The sequence below is a fragment of the Staurois parvus genome, unplaced genomic scaffold (assembly GCF_062004578.1).
Source record: "Staurois parvus isolate SC_StPar_1 unplaced genomic scaffold, SC_StPar_1.0 ptg000013l, whole genome shotgun sequence".
Taxonomy (NCBI): domain Eukaryota; kingdom Metazoa; phylum Chordata; class Amphibia; order Anura; family Ranidae; genus Staurois; species Staurois parvus.
The window spans coordinates 4,711,634-4,734,999 of NW_028317809.1; the positions used below are offsets into that span (position 1 = coordinate 4,711,634).

Consider the following 23,366-nt stretch of genomic DNA (forward strand, 5'->3'; position numbering starts at 1 on the left):
ATAGGACAGAGCTCTAGGCAGGGGTGTATTAACCACAAGGCAAACAACACTTGCCTAGGGCTGCATTTTTCAGGGGGGCAGCATCCCCCCCCCCCCCAAGAAGAAGGGATGGAAGAAGAGACATGCATGCCATGGGAACCAGGTGGGATCTGAGAGAGGCTGCGGGTTGCTTGATGGTGTACGTAGAGCCTGACTCTGATTCCCGGGGATGTCCGGAGCTGTGAAGATGGGTGCCTTTCTTTCTATCACCAGGGGGGGGGTAATGGAAGGCTCTCAGGGGTGGGGGGTAGGGGTGTTGTTGATCAATGTCAGGCTCTCTCTGCGGAGGGGGAAGGGGGGGGTGTTGGTCGGTGTCTGCGGGGGCAGATGATTTTTGTGTTGCCTAGGGCAGAATATAACCTAAATACACCACTGGCTCTAGGTAGCACTCTGCACATGCTCAGTTTATGTTTTTCCTTTTGAAGTGTGCATGTGATCACGCACTGGGACAATTAGCACTGTCCAGACAGAGGGTTAGGGGTCATGCAGCCTCATAGTACAGTTAGAGGAGAATGAAAACTCCTCCTACAAGCTTTAGCCAGTGCTCAGCTGGACACTGATAGAAGTCACAAGACTGCTATATAACTGCTGATTAGAAAAGGTATTTAGCATTTTACATTTACTAAAACAATTCCATTTCCATGTAGTGTGTACTGCAGGAGACCTGATATAGTGAATGAAGGGTCATGGGTTTAGTACCGTTTAATGACAGGTTAAGAAAAATGATGGAAACATGCCTTGGAATGTAAACTAATAATGGAGTCCTTTACTCCCAGAGCCCACATCCCTATATTTAAAAATTCAAAGGACTGTCCAAGTTTTGGCCATATTCTCTGAAGCCCCCTGGCACAATTCAAGGTGCCCGTTGTGACTTCACCTTTCCTTTAGGAAAAAATAGGAATGACTTTAAACTGGAAATTCACAAGCTATTCAAGGATTAGTAGTCAGCTACTATGATGTACCATTATGCCCTGTCCACCTCCCAGTAAATCCACCTCTAGTGTAATGGACTGGAAAAAAATTGTTGAACAATGTATAAACTGTCATTGCTATTCTAATACTTTTTCAGTAATAACTGGTACGCTGGAAAAAAAAAAAGAGGAAAGTATAATTCTTCTCCTGTGCAATGGGCACATGAACACAAATGCAGAAGATAAATATAACTTTTATGAAACTGTATTACTAACCTGCCAACATGGTATGTGACACATTATTTATTTTTCTAATTAAAATTTGCCATCTATGCAATTTCACACCCTTAGCTGAAAACTGACTAATATGAAAAGGTGAAATAACAGTTCTGTTACATAGTACATTAGCATGTATCATGTTGCTCATAGAAGTATAAACCACCAAAATTCTAATAGTCTCCTATTACAGTTATGGTTGTGGCAATAAGTAGTAGTATACGAGTTGGGGTGTTCAATTCTCTCTGCTTTTTACCAGCACAGCTAGTATATATCAAGCCATATATAGCCTGGTACAATGAGTATCCAGGCTGCTGCGCAACTATAAGGTTTTATACGACCCTGTAGCAATGCAAAATCATTGGTTCTGTCTCAGCTACAAGCAGAAGATATGCCATCTACTTATATGGTAAGACATGGACTACAGCAACCCCTGTTTACACTCTACTAAATATAATGACATCAATTAAAAGAGGCATGCTTATTAATCAGATCAAGAAGTGTATTGAATGTGACACAACAAAGGCTAAAACTCTGCAGATGAAAAAAATAATTCCTCAACTATTCAAATTCATAGTGGACTTTAAGTGGTATTAAACCCACAAAGGTAAAATCAGTCTGTATATGCAGTAAAGTATGCTTGTTATACTCACTGTGGAACCAAAGGGGTTAATCCTCCGCGCTGTGTAAAAAGGCTGTTTGATTCTGTCTTCTCCAATCCTCCCCTTCCTCCACAGTCCCCAATCCATCTGCTGATAGTACAGAGCCCTAGGAGACACTCTGCACGTGCTCAGTTTGGTGTGTATTGCTATATTTTTTTTTGGGGGGGAGAGTGCATGTCATCAGCACAGGGCCAATCAGCACTGTCCAGACCGAGGGTCAGGGGTTCTGCAGTCAGAGGAGAATGAAAACTCCTACCAGATTAACCAGTGCTCACCGACCACTGATAGAAGTCACAAGACTGCTGTATAAGACTTATGAGAAAAGGTATTTAGCAGTTTATATTTACTAAGAGTCTCCTCCTCCCATGCCCGCCTCCAGGACTTCTCCAGGGTGTCACCCATCCTCTGGAACTCCCTGCCCCAACCCATCAGATTATCACCTACTCTCCTCTCCTTTAGGCGCACCCTGAAAACCCACCTCTTCAGGGAAGCCTACCCCACCCCCTGCTAACCTGCCGACCTCCTCCACTCTTCCTACCACTCCATCCCCCACAGCTATCTCCTCCTGTACCACTATCCCCTCCCTCCTAGATTGTAAGCTCGAAAGAGCAGGGCCCTCGATCCCCTCATGTTTTGCATTGTATTGTTATTGTTCTGTCACATGTTCTGTCCCCCTTTGTAATGTACAGCGCTGAACGAACCATTGGCGCTTTATAAATACTGTATAATAATAATAATAATTGCATTTTCATGTTCTGTGTACTGTGGGAGACCAGATATAGTGAATGCAGAGTCATGGGTTTAGCACTAAAACACAGCTAAACCCTCTGTGTGTATTACTGTAAAACAATCAGGCTGAATATACAGTAATAAATATACTGCTCTATTGTTTTTATTTTTTTAGTTGCTATGTGCAACAACAACAGTTAAAGTGGTTGTAAACCTCAAAAATGAACAAAGCATATCCTTCTATAGTGTGTACTTGCCCCTATCCGAAGCCGTGAATACTAATTGCTCTCTTTTCCATGTGCACGAGTCACATCTGACAGGTTATGCTGAAACCACACACTCCTGGGAGATGGTCCTGCCCCCTCCAGCACACAGTAGGTGATTGACAGCCTAAACTGTGCATGCTTCTCTATGTGATGTATACAGTGGGGTGTGTCCTTTCCTTCTATTCAGGTCTCAGATTACAATCAGCTGTATGCTATGTACTATGCAGTGTGTGACATCAGATCCCCACACCCTGCCTTCCTAAACTGAGAAATGCTGTGTAAACTGTGTGCTTTATGGGGCTGAGGAGAAGAAAGAGCAACAGATAAACAGGTACAACTTACGTAGAAGGATTTGTTGTGTATCCGACAAGCCTAGTCACTTCACTAGGTATATGTAAGAGTTTACAACCACTTTAAAACACTGTGCTTGGCAGTTTATTTCAAAGGTGGAGTGATGCTCTGGCACACAACACAGTTTTTTCAGGTTAAGTAGATGTTCTGCAAATAAAAAAAGAATACCTGTAAATATTGTGAGAAAGTATGCATCCTTTTAACTTCCCGTGTACTGAACTGAAATATCAAACAATCTGCCCTAGCAATCTTGTGTGAACTACAGGACACCTCCCATTATTTAATTGGGAAGAAGCAAGTTGTTTGTAGTCCAGAGCAGGAGAGAAACCTAAGGTGACACCGTTGCCCCTGCACAGATACTGCGCAGCAAGCAAGCGTTGTCACTGTAGGACAGGAAACTTTCATCAAGTGAAAAGGAAGGGGAAAAAACGTGAAAAAAAGATAACTAATGCAGTCAGCACACCTAGGGACTGGTAAACTGAAATAAATTCTAATCTAAAATGCAAGAAATTGTAATCACAGGAAAATACATTAACCACTTGCCTGCCACCCTATAGCAGAAATACTGCTACAGGGCATCACGACTGCATAAAATTATGTATACAGTATATATATATATATATATATATATATATATGTGTGATTTTGCATTTCCGGGTAGGGTCAGCTTCAGCTGTCGATCACCGAGTCCCAACCAGTGATTCCCCATCAGCACCCGGTAATCGCCAAGTATCACTGACAGGGGAGAGCTCTGTATGTAAACAACACAGATCTCTCCTCTGTCAGCTCCAGCACACTGCTTTGTATTGCACTGCATAGCAGCGCAATACAAAGCAGCGTGCTTACACTGTAAAACACACACACACAGCACACAGTAAAACAACACACAGTTAACCCTTTGATCGCCCCAGATGTTAACCCCTTCCTGCCCAGTGTCATTAGTACAGTGTCAGTGCTTTTTATTAGCACTAATTATTATTATTATACAGGATTTATATAGCGCCAACAGTTTGCTCAGCACTTTACAATATAACGGGAGACAATACAGCAACAATACAGTTCAATACAAGAGGGATAGGAGGGCCTGATTCTTGGAGCTTACAATCTAAGATTATTATTATTATTATACAGGATTTATATAGCGCCAACAGTTTGCTCAGCGCTTTACAATATAACGGGAGACAATACAGCAACAATACAGTTCAATACAAGAGGGATAGGAGGGCCTGATCCTGGGAGCTTACAATCTAAGATTATTATTATTATTATTATACAGGATTTATATAGCGCCAACAGTTTGCTCAGCGCTTTACAATATAACGGGAGACAATACAGCAACAATACAGTTCAATACAAGAGGGTTAGGAGGGCCTGATCCTTGGAGCTTACAATCTAAGATTATTATTATTATTATACAGGATTTATATAGCGCCAACAGTTTGCTCAGCGCTTTACAATATAACGGGAGACAATACAGCAACAATACAGTTCAATACAAGAGGGTTAGGAGGGCCTGATCCTTGGAGCTTACAATCTAAGATTATTATTATTATTATACAGGATTTATATATCTCCAACAGTTTGCTCAGCGCTTTACAATATAACGGGAGACAATACAGCAACAATACAGTTCAATACAAGAGGGTTAGGAGGGCCTGATCCTTGGAGCTTACAATCTAAGATTATTATTATTATACAGGATTTATATAGCACCAACAGTTTGCTCAGCGCTTTACAATATAATGGGAGACAATACAGCAACAATACAGTTCAATACAAGAGGGTTAGGAGGGCCCTGCTCTGACCACTGTATTAGTGTCACTGGGAATGTCAGTGACAGTCAGTTCCACCCCAGTGTCAGAATGCCTGCTGTAGTCCCGCTATCAGTCTCTGATTGCTGCCATTAGTAGTAAAAAAAAATTAATTCCATTATATATATCGCCATTTTTAAACACTATAACTTTCACGTAGACCAATTTATTTACACGTATTGCGATTTTTTTTTAGCAAAGACGTAGCAGAATACATTTTGGCCTAAATTTATGACGAAATTTGATTTTTACATTTTTTTTTACTGGACAAGTTTAATAGCAAAAAGTCAAAAATATAGTTTTTTTCTCAAAATTGTTGGTCTTTTTTTGCTTATAATGCAAAAAATATAAAATGTAGAGGCGATCAAATACCACCAAAAGAAAGCTCCATTTGTAAGAAAAAAGTACATGAATTTCATTTGGGTGCAGCGTTGCATGACCGCGCAATTGTCAGTTAAAGTAACGCAGCACCGTATTGCAAAAAAATGGCCTGGTCAGGAAGGGGGGTAAATCCTCTGGAGGGCAAGTGGTTAAAGTGGTTTTAAATGCAGGAGGATATTTTACCTTCATGCATTCTATGCATGAAGGTAAAATACCTTCTGCATGCAGCCCCCAACCTCCTTATTCTTACCCGATCCAGCAATGAGACTCTCTCCTCTCTCTCACTCCACATTGGTTTAGATACAGCAGTGGGAGCCATTGGCTCCTGCTGCTGTCAATCACAGTCAGTGAGGAGGGAGCAGGGGCAGAGCAAGCTTGGGAGCGAGCACACATGAGTGCCCCCATTGCAAGTTTCTTCATGTGTGGGCACTCAGCTGGGGAGAGGAGCCAGGAGCACCATCAGGGGACCCAAGAAGAGGAGAATCCAGGCTGCTCTGTGGAAAACCACTGCAGGTAAGTATAACATGTTTGTTATTTTAAAGAAAAAAAATCTGAACATTTAGTATCACTGTAATGAAGAAAAAATGTTTTTCACACATAAGCATACAACTTCTTATCTCATTGCTGTTGTTTTCTGGCAACCATATAACCTATTTCCTGTGCGTTTTGGATGCAGAAAAAAACAACTGAAATGCATGTAGTGTGAATTGGCCCTAAGTGTTTTGCTGCAAAGTGTGTGTGTGTGTCTGTGGATAACTGATGACCCCACCCCTTCTTGATGATCACAGATTATTAATTTATGTAGTTACCTATCACAGCTATGCACCACCTGCCTGGAGTTTGCATGTTCTCCCTGTGCCTGCGTGGGTTTCCTCCAGGTACTCCAGTTTCCTCACACACTCCAAAGACATGCTGGTAGGTTAATTGGCTCCTGTCTAAATTGGCCCTAGTATGTGTACGTATGAATCTAAGTTAGGCACCTTAGATTGTACACCCCTTGATGGCAGGGACTGATGCGAATGTACAATATATGTAAAGTGCTACAGTTGCAAGAAAACGTAGGTGAACCCCTTGGGATTACGTGGAGTTTTGCATGAATTGGGCATAAAATGTGCTCTGAACGTCGTCTAAGTCACAACAATAGAAGAACACTGTCTGCTGAACATAATACTACACAAACATTAGATGTTGCCATGGTTTAATTGCACATAACATGTAAACATTCACAGTGCAGGGAGGAAAAAGTATGTGAACCTTTGGACTTAATAACTGGTTGACCCCCCTTTGGCAGCAATAACCTCAACCAAACATTTCCTGTAGTTGCAGTTCAGACCTGCACAACGATCTGGAGTAATTTTGGACCACTCCTCTTCACAAAACTATTTCAGTGTAGCAATATTCTTGGGATGTCTGGTGTGAATCGCTCTCTTAAGGTCACGCCACAGCATTTCAATGGGGTTGAGGTCAGGACTCTGACTGGGCCACTCCAGAAGGCATATTCTGTGCTGTTGCAGCCATTGTTTTGTTGAATTACTTGTATGATTTGGGTCCTTGTCCTGTTGCATCACCCATCCTCTGCGGAGCTTCAGTTGGCGGACAGATGGTCGTACGTTTTCCTGCAAAATGTCTTGATAAACTCTGGAATTCATTTTCCCATCAATGACAACAATCCGTCCAGGCCCTGAGGCAGCAAAGCAGCCCCAAACCATGATGCTCCCTCCGCCATGTTTTACAGTGGGGATGAGGTTTTGATGTTGGTGTGCTGTGCCTTTTTTTCTCCACACATAGTGTTGTGTGTTCTTCCCAAACAACTCAATCTTGGTTTCATCTGTACACAGTATATTTTGCCAGTAGTGCTGTGGAACATCCAGGTGCTCTTTTGCAAACTTCAAACGTGCTGTAATATTCTTTTTGGACAGCAATGGCTTCCTCAGTGGTATCCTCCCATGTACTCCATTCTTGTTTAATGTTTTCCTTATTGTAGATGTGTCAACAAAAATGTTAGCATGTGCCAGAGATTTTTGTAGGTCTTTAGCTGACACTCTGGGATTCTTCTTTACCTCATGCAGAATTCTGCGCTGTGCTCTTGCAGTCATTTTTACAGGACGACCACGCCTAGGGAGAGTAGCCACAGTGCTAAACTTTCTCCATTTGTAGACAGTCTGTCTTACCGTGGACACATGAACATCAAGGCTTTTGGAGATACTTTTGTAACCCTTTCCAGCTTCATGCAAGTCAACAATTCTTGATCGTAGGTCTTCTGAGGGCTCTTTTCTGCGAGGCATGGTTCACATCAGATAGTGCTTCTTGAAACCAGTAAACCCAAAACAGGTGTGTGTTTTTTAAGGGCAGGACAGCTGTCAGCAACACATCCAATATCATCACACTGATTGGAGTCAAGGTTGGCTCACTCCTGGCTCCAATTAGCTCTGGGAGAAGTCATTAAGCTAGGGCCTCACATACTTTTTCCTCCCTGCACTGTGAATGTTTACATGTTATGTGCAATTAAACCATGGCAACATCTAATGTTTGTGTATTATTATGTTCAGCAGACTGTGTTCTTCTATTGTTGTGACTTAGATGACGTTCAGAGCACATTTTATGCCCAATTCATGCAAAACTCCACGTAATCCCAAGGGGTTCACATACTTTTTCTTGCAACTGTACGTAAATTGATGGTGCTATATAAATACCTGTAATAAATAAAATAAATACCTTACACTAAATAAACAAAAATGTGGTGCGCTAACTACTCATTAAAATAAAGAATTGTGAGCAAACAATAAACATTGCAATCCTCAATAAATCAAATGTGGAAATATAATAGTCCAATCCAACATGCAAAAGAGTCCTAGCAATGCAATCTCATCAAAGGTTCCACACTGTGCTTGTGTTAGGGATCAACTGCCTGCCCACTTTAACCACTTCAAGTCTGGACACTTTTACCCCCTTCCAGGCCAATTTTCAGCGCTATTTCAGCGCTATCACACTTAGCAATGACAATTGCGTGGTCATGCAACACTGTACCCATTTGAATTTTTTTACTTTATTTTGGTGGTATTTATTCACCATGGGATTTTTCTTTTTTTTGCTATATAAATTTTGAAAAAAGGTGTTTTTCTTATATAATTTTGCAAATAAATAATCTTTCTTCATAAATCTTGGACAAAATGTATTCAGTTATCTTTTTAGTAAAAAAAAATAACCCAGATTAGTTTATAACCAAAAATTATAATTTTTCTAAATTTTTTTAAACTTTTTTATATTATTTTTTTTTTTTTTTTAAACATACTGTCATCCTAGCAGTACAGTGTCATCATAGTGACACTGTACTACTTGTGGGGGGTGATGAAGATTTTTTTTTTTTTTTTTTACACTGATTGCTTTTACACCCATAAAGGCTGTAAAAGCAATCATTTCTCCTCTCTGGCTGCATTCTTGCAGCCATTGAGACATACTGTGCGAGCTGTGATTGGTCACAGCTTGTCACATGGTACAAAGCTGTTGTGAATAGTCTTCTGCCATGTGACTTCTGTGATTCACAGATTTCACTAGTAGTAAGCAAGGAAGTGACATCTTGCTTACTACTATTCAAGTGATCACTGATTGGCCAATCAGTGATCACATGATCGGGACCTCACACAGAGGTCCCGTACAGTGGCTGGACACAGTGGGCACTGGATCGCGGTGCTGCACACTCCCAGGGAGCGCGCAAAAGCAGGGAAGCGGGGAGGACTTTTATAAACGGCCACCCATGCCGGCACTGCTCCCGTCCGCCCGTTTATATACATGGGCCAGACGGGAAGTGGTTAAGATTTGTTGACATCTGCTCATCCACTGCTGCCTTTTTGTGACCTTACACAGAGGTCCCGTACAGCGGCTGGACACAGCAGGCACCGGATCATGGTGCTGTACACTCCCAGGGAGCAAGCACATGCAGGGAAGTGGGGAGGACTTATAGAAAACGGCCACCCACGCCGGCACTGCTCCCGTCCACCTGTTTATATACATGGGCCGGATGGGAAGTGGTTAAGATTTGTTGACATGTGCTCATCCACTGCTGCCTTTTGTGACTATTTCCTCGATGCTGGCCCTTTAAGAGACCGGACTCCAGACTTCCCAATGGGATGGTGTACAGTTCCTTAGTACAGGGTAGTAAGCAGTGGATGAGCAGTCGACTATCTCGCTTCTAAGTGTTTATGACCTATTTTATAGATCCAGGAAGGAGGTGAATGCATGGTTCACCTACTCGGTGACAGGAAACACCATGGATTAGTATGCATGGTGGAATAATATGAATATTGGATCACTTTATTTCTGAGCACGTTTATATTTTGTCTTTAATGTGAGTGCATATGCTTAGTTTATTTACAGCGTAGTGTATTTTAAACGGTGTTGCAATACGGAATATTCTTTTTTTTTTTTATGCGCGGTTTGGAGTCAAGATTTAATGAAGATTTACTGTCTGGAAAAAGCATCACATGGATCACAATTTGGAGGATACACAGTCCATTTAAAAGTGCATTTGACCTATTATAACCTGTAGGTCAAATGTTAAGATGAGCAGGGAGTAGATCTGTAACACAAGGACGGTGTGGAATCTGTGATGAGATTGCATTGCTAGGACTGTTTTGCATGTTGGATTGGACTATAATATTTCCACATTTTATTGATTAAGGATTGCAATATTTATTGTTTGCTTATAATTCTTTATTTTAACCACTTTCCCTCCAGAGGATTTACCCCCCTTCCCGACCAGGCCATTTTTTGTGTTACTACACTGCGTTATTTTAACTGACAATTGCACAGTCATGCAACGCTATACCCAAATGAAATTTACGTCCATTTTTCCCCACAAATTGAGCTTTCTTTCGGTGGTATTTGATCGCCTGTGTGTTTTTTATTTTGTGTGCTATAAAAAGAAAAGACCAACAATTTTGAGAAAAAAACAATATTTTTGAATTTCTGCTATTAAAAAATGTAAAAAATCTAATTTTGTCATAAATGTATGCCAAATGTATTCTGATAGGTCTTTGCTAAAAAAAAATCCCAATACGTGTAAATCAATTGGATTGCATGAAAGTTATAGTGTTTACAAATACCGGTGTATATACTGGGATTTTGTTTTGTTCATTTTTACTAGAAACGGCGGAGATCAGTGACTTATAGCAGGACTGCGGCGGTCATTCTGACAATGGGGGGGAGCTGACTTGGTGTCACTGACATCCCCAGTGACATCAAAACAGTGATCAGTGCTAAAAAAAATAACTGACACTGTACTAATGGCATTGGGCAGGAAGGGGTTAACATGAGGGGTGATCAAAGGGTTAACTTTGTGCTGGGAGTGTTTTAAGGGGTGGTGTGTGTGTGTGTGTGTGTGTGTGTGTGTGTGATTCACTGCAATCACACTGCTTTGCATGGCTGTGCCATCCACAGCAGTGTGCCCGAGCTGACAGGGAGGAGGACTGTTAGTAAACAAAACAGTTCTCCTCCCCTTCGGAGATCCTTGGAAATCACAGGGCGCCTGCGAGTAATTACCATCCAAGGCCCAGTGATTGACAGCCGCGGCTGCGAACAGCGCGGGTAGGGCACTCATGCGTGCCCCCTACCCGGAGATGCAAAATCACGTATGTATACGTGATTTTGCACACCGCTGCTGTCCTGTAGCAGTGTTTCTGCTATAGGGTGGTCGGCAAGCGGTTAATGAAGAGTTAGCGCACCACATTTTTGTTTATTTATTTTAAGCGAGAGAACACTTGGGGAGTGGGTGCAGCAATCTCTTCTTCTTTCTATTATATTTATGGTATAGCAGCGCACAAGTTTATAATTTTATTATAAATTCTTTACACTGTATAAATATCTAATTGTACAGAAAATGATCAACACCTTTAAAAAAAGTCCTTCTACAGCAAATGCTCTGAGATGTAGGACACCATCCAGATCTGATACCTGTGGTCAAGTTATTATTGGCTACCAATGTTGGGTTTATTTGAATACAGAAACTGTTTTGGGCAGGTTTATTTTTTAGTTATATATGTTATCAAAAGAGATTTGGTATACTATGACGTCTTTATGAAGTGGAGAGGTGTGCATTTGTGTTTTCAGCTGCTAAGCATGTTATTGTAATAATCTATTGCATTTACACTTGTAACAATGTCTTGGAATGAAAACTGCACCACATGCTTACTGAAAGCAATTGAAGCAATTGAAGTCCAATTGAAGCATCCTGGTCTTCCATAACACCTCAGCAGTGACACAGGCTGATAGCTTCCTTGCCACGCCTCATTGAGGCAGTAATTGCTGCAAAAGGGGCCCAAACCAAGTACGGAGTACATATGCATGCTTATACTTTTCAGAGGTCCAATATTGCTCTATGTACAATCCTTGTTTTATTGATTGCATGTAATATTCTAATTTTCTGAGATTGTGGATTTGGGGTTTTCATGAGCTGTAAGCCATAATCATCACAATTATGACAAATCACGGCTTGAACTATCTTGCTTTGCATGTAATGAGTCTATCTCATATGTTAGTTTCACCTTTTAAGTTGCATTACTGAAATAAATGAACTTTTGCACGATATTCTAATTTTTAGAGTTTCACCTGTACACTTCAGCTGATAAAGTCACTTTTAGGAGCTTTTCTGCATTGTTTTTTTTTTTTAGCAGCCCCTGAACTCTCCCTAATGTTTTCCTATGTGTCCATGTACACTCTGTTGTTTACAGGCAGTTGAGTTTACAGTAATTTTTTTAAATGCACCAAACTTGCGTTCAGGAGTAGATTTTATCATCGTTTCAAACGCCAAACGCTTGTAAACACAGCTAAGCGCGTTTATAAGCGTTTGCATTTGGAAATGTTTTTTAACTCTTCTATTTCCAGTTGCTGTCCAAAGCCTTTTTGTCATCAAAAAGGCTTTGGACAGCATGCGAAGCATTTCCCAGTACTCAAACGGACCTGGAACACCATTCTTTGAGGTTTCGCATGAAATAAAGTATGTTAGACACTGCTGCAATAATTTCTGCACAGAAATTAGCTGGAACACATCCAAACACCACAAAAAAAAAAAAGACAGCTAATCTCAACACATACTGCTCTCTCTGCTTCTGCTCTCTCTATTTCTCTCAAAATGTCTGAAATAGTTAATTTTTTTACTGTTTTTCAGTGCATTCTGGGCATTTTGGAAGGTCTCCTGAGGTTATCTTTAAAAATAATTTCTAAATGCAAGCGCTCATAAACGCCGTATGTAAATGTGGCTGGGCAGCACAGTGGCTAAATGGTTAGCACTTCCACCTGGCAGTACTAGGGTTGTTGGTTCAAATTCCAACAACGGCACCTCCTGCCTGGAGTTTGCATGTTCTCCCTGTGCTTGCGTGGGTTTCCTCTGGGTGCTTCTGTTTCCTCCCACACTCCAAAGACATGCTGGTAGGTTAATTGGCTCCTGTCTAAATTGTCCCTAGTATGTGTATGTATGAATGTAAGTTAAGGACCTTAGATTGTACGCCCCTTGAGGGTTAGGGACTGATGTGAATGTACAATATATATGTAAAGCGCTGCGTAAATTGATGGCGCTATATAAGTACCTGAAATAAATAAACAGACATTTTTAACCTACATTTTCCAGCAGTCAGTTTCCATCGTTCAGAAGTGTTTTCCAAACATCCCGTGTACATGGAGCCTAACTGCTAGTATAAATCTGTACAGTATTTTAGTTTGTAAAAATTGTAACACGTCTGTACTAAGCTTACATATAATTAAAAGAAAGTGACATCTGGAAAGAAATGAAGGCATCTAGAGGTGCCTACACATATCTTAAAGCTGTATTAAACCCAAAAGCAAACAATTATTAGATTGCAGCTTGCCAAATATTAGTTGTGATGGCTAGCTTAGTTTTCTTTTTTAGGCTTTCTCTCCTTTACTTTCACCTGATGATCTAGTCAGCAAGTCTGCTGTTTTTCAACAGAACAAGCTATCCTGCAGAAGCAGCAGTTAGAGGGTTGAGACAAACCATTTATCACTGACGGGTGCTTACAACGATCAGTTTTATTTATTTATGTAAAATTTTTATCACAAAAAGCAAAAAAACTGTGGGGTTGATTTACTAGAGGCAAACAGAATGTGCACTTTGCAAGTTGCTCCAGAGCTTAGTAAATAAGGTAAAGCTTCACTTTACAAAGAATACCCAATCACATGCAAGGAGAATTAAAAAACAGCATTTTTGCTTGCACATGAATAAATGATGGAAGTCAGTAGAGCTTTCCCTCATTTACTAAGATCTGGAGCAAATGCACTTGCAAAGCGCACAGTCTATTTGTCTTTAGTAAGTCAACCCCATAAACTGCATTAAAAGTGTCAGCTGGAGTGTGGCTTCATTTTGTTTAGCGTATCTAATTCTGCTAATACATTTAACATTCTCCTCCAACCCAGACAATGCGGCTGTCCAAAGGTTCATCCAAAGTGGGGGTACACTAATACAAGAGATGTGTCATTGTCCAGATCACCAGGAGAAAAAAGGAAAAAAAAGTCTAAAAAAGAAAACTAATGCAGCCACCACCTCTGATGAATGATTGGTAAGCTGCAATATATTACATTGTAGGTTTTGCGCTTAATACTGCTTTAAGATATAAATGCAATGGCAGCCCCAAAACCCAAGAAGCTCTGTTGGGCCGTTTTCACACAGCGGATCCACTCATGTCCACATGTCAGTTTTCCAGGCCGGCCAAAACAGGTGGTCCATTCACCTTTATGGACCAGCGGTTGTAAACAAACAGAATGGGCTCTGTTCACGTCTGCTCTGTGTAAACTGAGCTGACACAGACCTGTCATCCACCCACTTTGCGCTGATTAGTGAGGGATCAGCGGGGGATAAGCAGACAGATACCCTGCTGATCAAAACGTAGTCCACCCCGTGTGAAAAGGGCCTTAGGCATATGCCAATTTAGAGCCCATTCACCCTTGTGTGATTTCTCATGTGACTTTGGGGTCCAAAGTTGCATGACAAGTCGCACCCAGTGTTTCCCAATGAGTACCATTCATTTTTGTGCAACTTCAAAGTAGTTCCTGCGCTACTTTGCTCAAACTTTCATTCCACTTGAGGGCCATAGACTCCAATGTAAACCCTACGAAGTCACATAAAAGTCGCACCTGAGTGATATACATGAGACATGTGTGCAACTTGTGTGCGACTTTGTACAGCACAAACAATCATCCTTGGCCAAAGCCAAAGTCGCACCAAAGTCGCACTCATCCAAAGTTGCATCAAAATCTCATCAAGTCACACTGTAAAGTAGCAAAGAAAATCACCCGATTTTGAAGTTGCACAAGTGTGAATGTGAAAGTGATACTAAATGTTCTTTTTTTTTTTTAGAGGGGGGGGTGGTAAAAGAAACATACATGTCTATACTTTCCTGCTGTGTGCAGTGGTTTTGCAAAGAGCAGCCTGGATCCTCTTCTTCTCGGGTCCCCCACAAGCTCTCCGGGCTCCTCCATTCTGTCAGGTGCCCACCAAAGCAAGCAACTTGCTGTGGGGGCACCCGCTGGTCCGTGTGTCCATTCACACCCCCGCCCCCTGCTCATTGGCTGACTGGCTGTGATTGACAGCAGTAGGAGGCAGTGGCTCCAGCTTGTTGTCTTGTTGCCAATGAGGAGACAGAGAGCCAAGGCTGTCAGTGCACATCGCTGGACCTTGATGGGGCTCAGGTAAGTATTAGGGGGGCTGGACACAGAAGGTTTTTTACCTTCATGTATAGAATGCAAAATCTTCAGCCTTTACAAACACTTTAATCTCCTCAAAACCAAACAAAAAATTCCCAGCTCACTTACTATCTACCCTGCAACAAAACCGAATTGACCTTGTCTAACAGTTCGCGTTAAAAACAAGGGGTTTAGTTGCACACATCTACAAATATATGTGTAAGTCACAGTGGCCATGTCATGGCACCCCAATGTACTGCAGTCCTAGCTCTATAATTTTGAGAGTCTCCTAAATTGGAACACATACAGCAGTGGATAGATTAAGGGTAGGTTTGCCTGGAGGGAAGATTTAGATTAAGGGTAGGTTTGCCTGAAGGGAAGATTTAGATTAAGGGTAGGTTCGTCTGGAGGGAAGGTTTAGATTAAGGGTAGGTTTGCCTGGAGGGAAGGTTTAGATCAGTGGTAGGCAACCTTTTTTTTCAACTGAGCCAAATCTCGCCAAAACCACGATTGAAATTTATTTTGAGAGCCACATTTTTAAAACTGAAAATACATCCCCCATATAGTAATTCATCCCCCATAGTAATTCATCCCCCATAGTAATTCATCCCCCATATAGTAATTCATCCCCCATAGTAATTCATCCCCCATATAGTAATTCATCCCCCATAGTAATTCATCCCCCATATAGTAATTCATCCCCCATAGTAATTCATCCCCCATATAGTAATTCATCCCCCATATAGTAATTCATCCCCCATAGTAATTCATCCCCCATAGTAATTCATCCCCCATATAGTAATTCATCCCCCATATAGTAATTCATCCCCCATAGTAATCCATCCCCCATAGTAATTCATCCCCCATAGTAATTCATCCCCCATATAGTAATTCATCCCCCACATAGTAATTCATCCCCCATATAGTAATTCATCCCCCTATAGTAATTCATTCCCCATATTGTGTCAATTCACTTACCTTTGCTCCGCGCGTTCCTCTCGCCGTGTTCCCGCGCCGTTCCGGTCTTCAGGGCGGACTGTGAGTGGAGAGGAGTTTTCACGCTGTCCCGCCTACATCCTGACAGCCAATGTTTGCCACGCTCCGCGGGCCGGATTAAAAGGTCCGCCGGGCCGTAGTTTGCCCATTGCTGAACTAGCTGCAGAGTCCTGACTTTTGGGGCGGCCGCCCGAGAGGAGGGAGGGGAGCGGGCGCCCGGCACACAGAAGAGCCGCATTAAAGTGTGCAAAGAGCCGCATGCGGCTCGCGAGCCGTGGTTTAGATTAAGGGTAGGTTTGCCTGGAGGGAAGGTTTAGATTAAGGGTAGGTTTGCCTGGAGGGAAGGTTTAGATTAAGGGTAGGTTTGCCTGGAGGGAAGGTTTAGATTAAGGGTAGGTTTGCCTGGAGGGAAGGTTTAGATTAAGGGTAGGTTTGCCTGGAGGTAAGGTTTAGATTAAGGGTAGGTTTGTCTGACAAAATGCCAGCTGAAGGTATCCAGTGCGTCCGCGCACCAAATCACCAACTATTCAAACAAATGGCAACCACTCCATCCTATAACTAGCGTTTGCAGCAAAGAGCACATGGAAGGGTAAAATTTAATCTCTTGCCTTATTTTTGGCCTCCCAAACCAAACTATTGGTCAGTGAGCAGCCTTATCAGAATTGTAGACTGATAATGATAAATATACACATAGCTCTATATATTCATTTGAAAACAGAATAGTAGGCAGATATAAAATGTACAGATCCAATTACATATTCATAAAAAAAAAAAAAATCATAAAATCAAGTGGTCCTGAACTCAAAAAGTGAAGATTTGCTATGTCATGAAATGTCAAATTAAGCCAAATAAACATGTACCTTTTCTCTTATACTTCTCTGGAAAAATAGCAGTGCACTTCTTTGTATGTGAGAGTGCCTAGGCGCTCCAGTGCCTACAGCCTCATAGATGTACAGTATATCAGTAATGTGACCTGATGTGCAGAATTAGAAATATTTTGACAGGTAAGACAGTTTGCTTATTTCAACCATGTATTCAGCTGTTTGGAAACAGTTCCACTCTAATAAATCACACTAATAAAGTATGTACATGATGATGTTCACAACTCATTAGAAAAAAAAAAAAGATATTTATACATTTGAAGTTTTATTTTCCAAGGCAAGAAAAAGTAAGTACTGCATTATATATACAGTTTTGTTCAAAATAATAGCAGTCAGACATCACTAACCTGATCAATCACCTGCTAGTAAATTATTTGCCATGTAGAAATATCATTTCTACCAAAAACAGTGATTGATCCGGTTAGTGATGTCTGACTGCTATTATTTTGAACACAACTGTATATATATATATATATATATCAGCAATTTGCCACAGTTAAAAGCATAAAATGCATTTTATTTGGCCAAGCAGTTCCTGCTGTGCACCTTGCCAGTCAGCTATTTAGATAAATATAGATGCGTCTTTGCCTAGTTCAAATTAATTAGAAAACTTAGAGGCACTCTCAATTTTACATTAACATCATTGCAAACTGCCACAATGAGTGATGAAACTATTTATTGGTTAAGTTCTACCAACAGATGTTGCACATTACAGCTTTGTTGCAGGTCAGTAACTAGTGGAAAACATAATTAAATGTACACTCCAGGCAAAATTGAAAATTAAGTCTTGAAATGCATACAGGGAATACAGCCAATCTGTTTTGGGATTAAAGAAGACCTTCTATCAAAAGTTAAAGTGCCTCCTCCCCACCCCCGCCCCTAACACTTTAAACTTTTTTTATTATTTCATGGGGAGCAGATACCTTTTATGACCGTGCTCACTTCCTCAATTCTCAGCTAGGTGAGAATGACGTGCACTTAGGGACACTTCCCTGCCCACGACCCCCACCCGCAGCCTCCTGGGACACGCGTCACACATGCTATAAGGCTGCAGGGCAAGTCCCACAGCACCACCCTATCTTCCGCATGCACAGTGATGAGCCAAGTTTGAATCCTCAAGGAGCCACCGCCAGCTGTCATATCCATGATGGAGGCCCAGAAGACATGCAGTGGTAAAAAGAACTGGCTGCTGGACAACAGCACTGGACTCCACTCAATGGTAAGTATCTGATTTTTTTTTTTAAATCAGCAGCTACATTATTTTCAGCTGCTGACTTTTTTTTTTGTTTAAAGCCTGAAGTTGCTCTTTAAAGAGGAACTCTGCTCCCCATTATACAAATTACAGCAAAGACACCTTTAGAAATGTTTCATGATGGCAATCTACAAACGCAGAGTTATGGATAATTATTGGCAGGCTTTTTATTCTTTGCAAACTTTAATTATATTTGCTTCCCACTTCCCTATTCTCATGGTGGTCTTTCTTACTAATGACAGATGAATCCATCTCCCTTTACTTCCTGGAACTCTGTCTAGAACTCTGGGTCTGCCTCCTGGAATATGTGACAGAAAGTTCCCAGGATGCGATTGTGAGGCCACGGTTGTATCACCAGTGTCTTAAAGCCATTCCAAAGGTTAATTTTTTTTTGTAAAATAACAAACATGTCTATACTCATCTACTGTGTGCAGTGGTTTTGCACAGAGCAGCCTAAATCCTCCTCTTCTCAGGTCCCCCCTCTCCTGGCTCATCCTGTCTTTCAGGTGCCCCCACAGCAAGCAACTTGATATGGGGGCACCCGTTGCTCCATGTATCCATTCACATATGGAGCCATGGCTTGGCCCTACCCCCCCTCTCCTCATTGGCTGACTGGCTGTGATTGACAACAGCAGGAGCCAATGGCTCCCACTTGCTGTCTCAGCCAATGAGCAGGCAGAGACCTGGAACAGCCAAGGCTGTCATTTACATCGCTGGATCGCGATGAGGCTCAGGTAAGAATTGGGGGGACTGGGGGAACTGCTGCACACAGAGGGTTTTCTATCTTCATGCATAGAGTGTATGAAGGTAAAAAACCTTGAGCTTTTAGAACCACTTTAAGAAACCAGGAAGTAGAAAAACATTAATTGCATACCTCCCAACTTTTTGAGATGGGAACGAGACACACCTATTTGCAAACGTATGTAGGCACAGGACACCCTTCCTGCCACACTCCTTTAAAGGAGAATTATACAAAAAAAAAAAAGATTAGTTGAACCCACAAGTGCTTTTTTTTACCACTACTATTCCTTTATATTGGCTTTTGAATATTACAAATGCAACAATTTAGAAACTGGATGAAAGGTTCAGCACTGTAAAACACTTTTTTGAAAGATAAATAGTGCATTTTATATACAACTACATAGATAAGACCAAAATGAGGGACAAATGAGGAGGAAGGAGGGACATAGGGACTTTATTCCAAATCAGGGACAGACCCTCTAAATCAGAGACAGTCAGGAGGTACGTTAATTGTAAGTAAAAGCAAAAAAAAGTATCTTTAATGAATGCAAGATTTTTTTAATGAATGCAAGATATTTTTAGTGAAAGCGGGAAAGGTCCACTTTAAACCTTTCATTCATGCAATACTGTGGTACACAAGGCAACCCCATTACATACTGTAAGTGTTCTGGTGATCTGGACTCATTTTGTGTTCGTTTGTAATACAAGAGAGTCATGCCCAAGCACACCTATTTTAGGATACTTTTCTCTCACATACAGAAAGAATAATGCATCAAAGAAGTTCCTCACAACCACCAATCAGATCTAGATGTGCCTTGGATGTTTGAACCTGATCACTGATACAACAAAGTGAATCTATGGCCAGTCTATGGACATTCGAATATTCCCATATTCAAACACTAACACTTTGAAACAAGACTTCACTTACCTCTGTAGCCACTGGCATTGTGGAGTATTTATTCTCAAAGTTCATAAGAGATACGCTGAAGCTGAATTCTTGTTGCTTTTTGCAGCTGCTCAGTTCACCCTGCTCCTTTTCCTAGCTGTGACTTGGCAACCTTCCAGTCCAGTCTTTTAATATAAGAGAGAAAATATTCAAGTTACTGTAAAGCTGCTGAGAACACAACTAGATCCAAATGGCAATGTAAAAAAAATTTAATGATGTGGTGTATTCCTTTGAAAATAATAAATGTACTTGTACATATAACTAGTAAAAGTACTTGGATCTGTCTTGATATCAGTATCTTTCTACCGTGCACAGCAGCACACAGCCTGGGTTATGGAACAACAGCACTAACAGCAAATCAGGTATGGCTTAAAGAAAACAGAGAAAACTGAATAGATGATATATTTATAAATAAATATTTAAATGTAATGTTCAACAAAGATTCACTGCAGATGATTCAGTTACTGTAACTTAAAACATGTGCACCAAAATGATTCACCTGTAGTAAATGTTTGGTGAATGTCAAATCCATTCCTTTATAAACATACCACTTCATGTTTTGCTGCCCCTTCATTGTTCAGTTAACAGGCTGTGGACACAATGGTAACACCAGATTCCACAACAATTAAGGCTGAACTCTAGGTATAGATTTTATTAAATAATTACTATGGTCCAAGTTGGACCAATGTAATATACATATTGGGTGGTGTCACCCTCTTGGCTGTGCTGTTTAAAAGAGGTGTATGGATCGCAAAATTGGCTGGACAGAATCCTTTGAACAATAATATAGATCACATACAATATGGATTTCAGATGTTCTGTATATTTAGCTGTTTGTCTTTAGTTTCCCTTTAGGTTTACCTTCTGTATATATTTTTTATCTCCCCGGGTTATACCATTACAAATTAAAGAAAACAGTATATTACACAGCAAGTAATAATACCCATTTCACTGTGTCCATAAAATGTATACAAGCAAACCACAAGCCACTATATTGGAGACACAACATTCCAAAACTAAGAGACATCTAATATTCTTGGTAAATTCATACGATTTCCCATCTGTGATAAACTCATACAATATCCCAGTGAAGATGGACAACACCAGTTGCTTATTTCACTTGAGTGGAAAAAGATGCAACAGGCTTGAGTGTTTTATTTTACCACTGTTCTCGGGTTCGTTTTGTGTTTATTGCCGAATATATGGGTTTTATTATTGTGTCTCATATATCACAGCAAATTCTGGGAACCCACTCTTATAAACAGTGGTCAACTCACAGATCCTTCTCCGTTCCTGGATAATCTGAGAGACTGCACAAAGCCATCTAAAGTTTATATAGAAGCAGGAATTTTCTTTCACAAAGCATCGTAACCTGATGAGTAGTCACCATGGTGGGGTTGCTGGCTTTTATAAGTGTAATAATCCAGCTGCAGAGGGGGAGGCTGCTAGGACTCTGCGCATAAAGCTGCACACAGCTGCTGTTCTTGGCAGTCTCTGAACGAAACACAAGCTTTCTGGATTTGGACACCTTCTACAGCAGCATCTGTAAAAACATGGCTCTTTCTGTGTAACGGCTACAGTGGAAAAATACCAAATAGCCTGATCTAGAAGTGGATTATTTTAAAGGAAAGCTGTACAGAAAGAATGTGGAGGTTGCGATTTCTGACCTCACAGTCTGAATATGCCAATTGTTTGGCTGTTATGCTAGTCCAAAGACATTAATTTTTTTTACATCTCTACCCTTCATGAGCATGTACTTGAGGAGTTCTGATTTTACAATGACTCTGACTCTGGGTCAGTTATTCACAAAATATTGAACATGTTTTACTGGCTAAAGGGAATGTGTTAAGGTGCAAGAGGCAAGGCAACTTTTAAGGCCTAGTTCACACAGGCAGCAGAGGGGAGGTTTTTAACATTGCTGGTAGATATTTCTGTACACATTGCCATCGTTGCAGAAATTTTCTTCCCACTGACCACCATTGTAAGAAGTACTCTTACCACTGACCATCAGTGTAAGGAACATCCTTCCCACTGACCACTAATGTAAGGAGCATTCTTCCTACTGGCCACCATTGTAGGAAGCACTCTTCCCAATGACCTCCATTGCAAGAAGCATTCTTCCGACTGACTACCAGTGTGAGGAACATCCTTCCCTCTGACCACCAGAGTAAGGAACATCCTTCCCGCTGACCACCAGTGTATGGAATATCCCTCCCACTGACCACCAATATAAGGAGCATTCTTCCAGCTGGCCACCACTGTAAGAAGCCCTCTTCCCACTGACCTCTATTGTAAGAAGAATGTTTCCACTGACCTCCATTGCAAGAAACATTCTTCCCACTGGCTAAAAGTGGAAGGAACATCCTTCCCACCGATCACGGTTATAAGAAGCATTTTTTCCCCTGACCACCAGTGTAAGGGGGCATTTCACTGACCACCAACAGCAAAATCATTTTGTTGCATAAAGTAGATCTGGGTGTTAATTATACCACATTCCTTATTATTATTATTATACAGGATTTATATAGTGACAACAGTTTGCACAGCACTTTACAATATAAGGAAGACAGTACAATTACAATACATTTCAGTACAGAAGGAATATGAGGGCCCTGCTCGTGGAGCTTACAATCTAAAGGATTCTTTGGCTCAACGTACAGTTAAGACCAATGCACCATTAGCTGTAGATAAAAGTGTAAATATTAAAGTGCTACTAAACCCAGGACCCTACATTCACTATATCCGGTCTCCCACAGTATACAGAACATGAAAATGCAATTATTTTTAGTAAATATAAGCTGCAGTTAGAGCAGTCTTGTGACTTCTCTCAGTGTCCAGTGCAGCACTGGTTAAAGCTTGTAGGAGGAGTTTTCTTTCTGCTCTAGGAGGATGCAAAACCCCTGACCTCTGTCTGAACAGTGCTGATTGGCCCTGTTCTGATTACCTCTCTAGCAATAATCACCAAACTGAGAATGTGCAGTGTCGCAACACGATATGTCTTATCAGGAGATAAGAGGGGGGCATTGGAAGAAAGGGACAATCAGAAATGTCAGGATCAAACAGCATTTTTAAACAATGCAGGGGATTCCCTTAGGTTCCACAGTGAGTATAAGACTTTACTGCATATACAGACTGATTTTACTGTTGTGGGCAGGGGCAGACTGACAACTCATGGGGCCCCCGGGCAATAGGAGATCATGGGGCCCCTGTGTCCTTGCCCACGCCCAAAAAAGCCTATGAAAAAGCCAATGAAAGGTACCGGGCATCTCATGGGACCCCCTACTGACCCCGGGCCCTCGGGCAGTGCCCGAGTGCTCGAATGGTCAGTCCACCCCTGGTTGTGGGTTTAATAATGCTTTAACAGGGGTTCCCTGAGCCCCTAAAATTATTTCAAGGGTTCCTTCATGATAAAAGTTTGAGGAAGGCTGGTTCAT

General features: G+C 41.2%; 1 protein-coding gene across 1 annotated transcript in view; it reads right to left on the reverse strand.

Moving 5' to 3' along the window:
* The window catches only part of CSGALNACT1 (chondroitin sulfate N-acetylgalactosaminyltransferase 1), a 566,905-nt gene that overhangs the window by 400,599 nt on the left and 142,940 nt on the right, over positions 1–23,366 (reverse strand). The window contains exon 3 of the mRNA XM_089675301.1: positions 19,915–20,057. The gene's annotated coding sequence lies outside the window, so the exon portion shown is untranslated. The remainder of the gene's footprint in view (positions 1–19,914; positions 20,058–23,366) is intronic.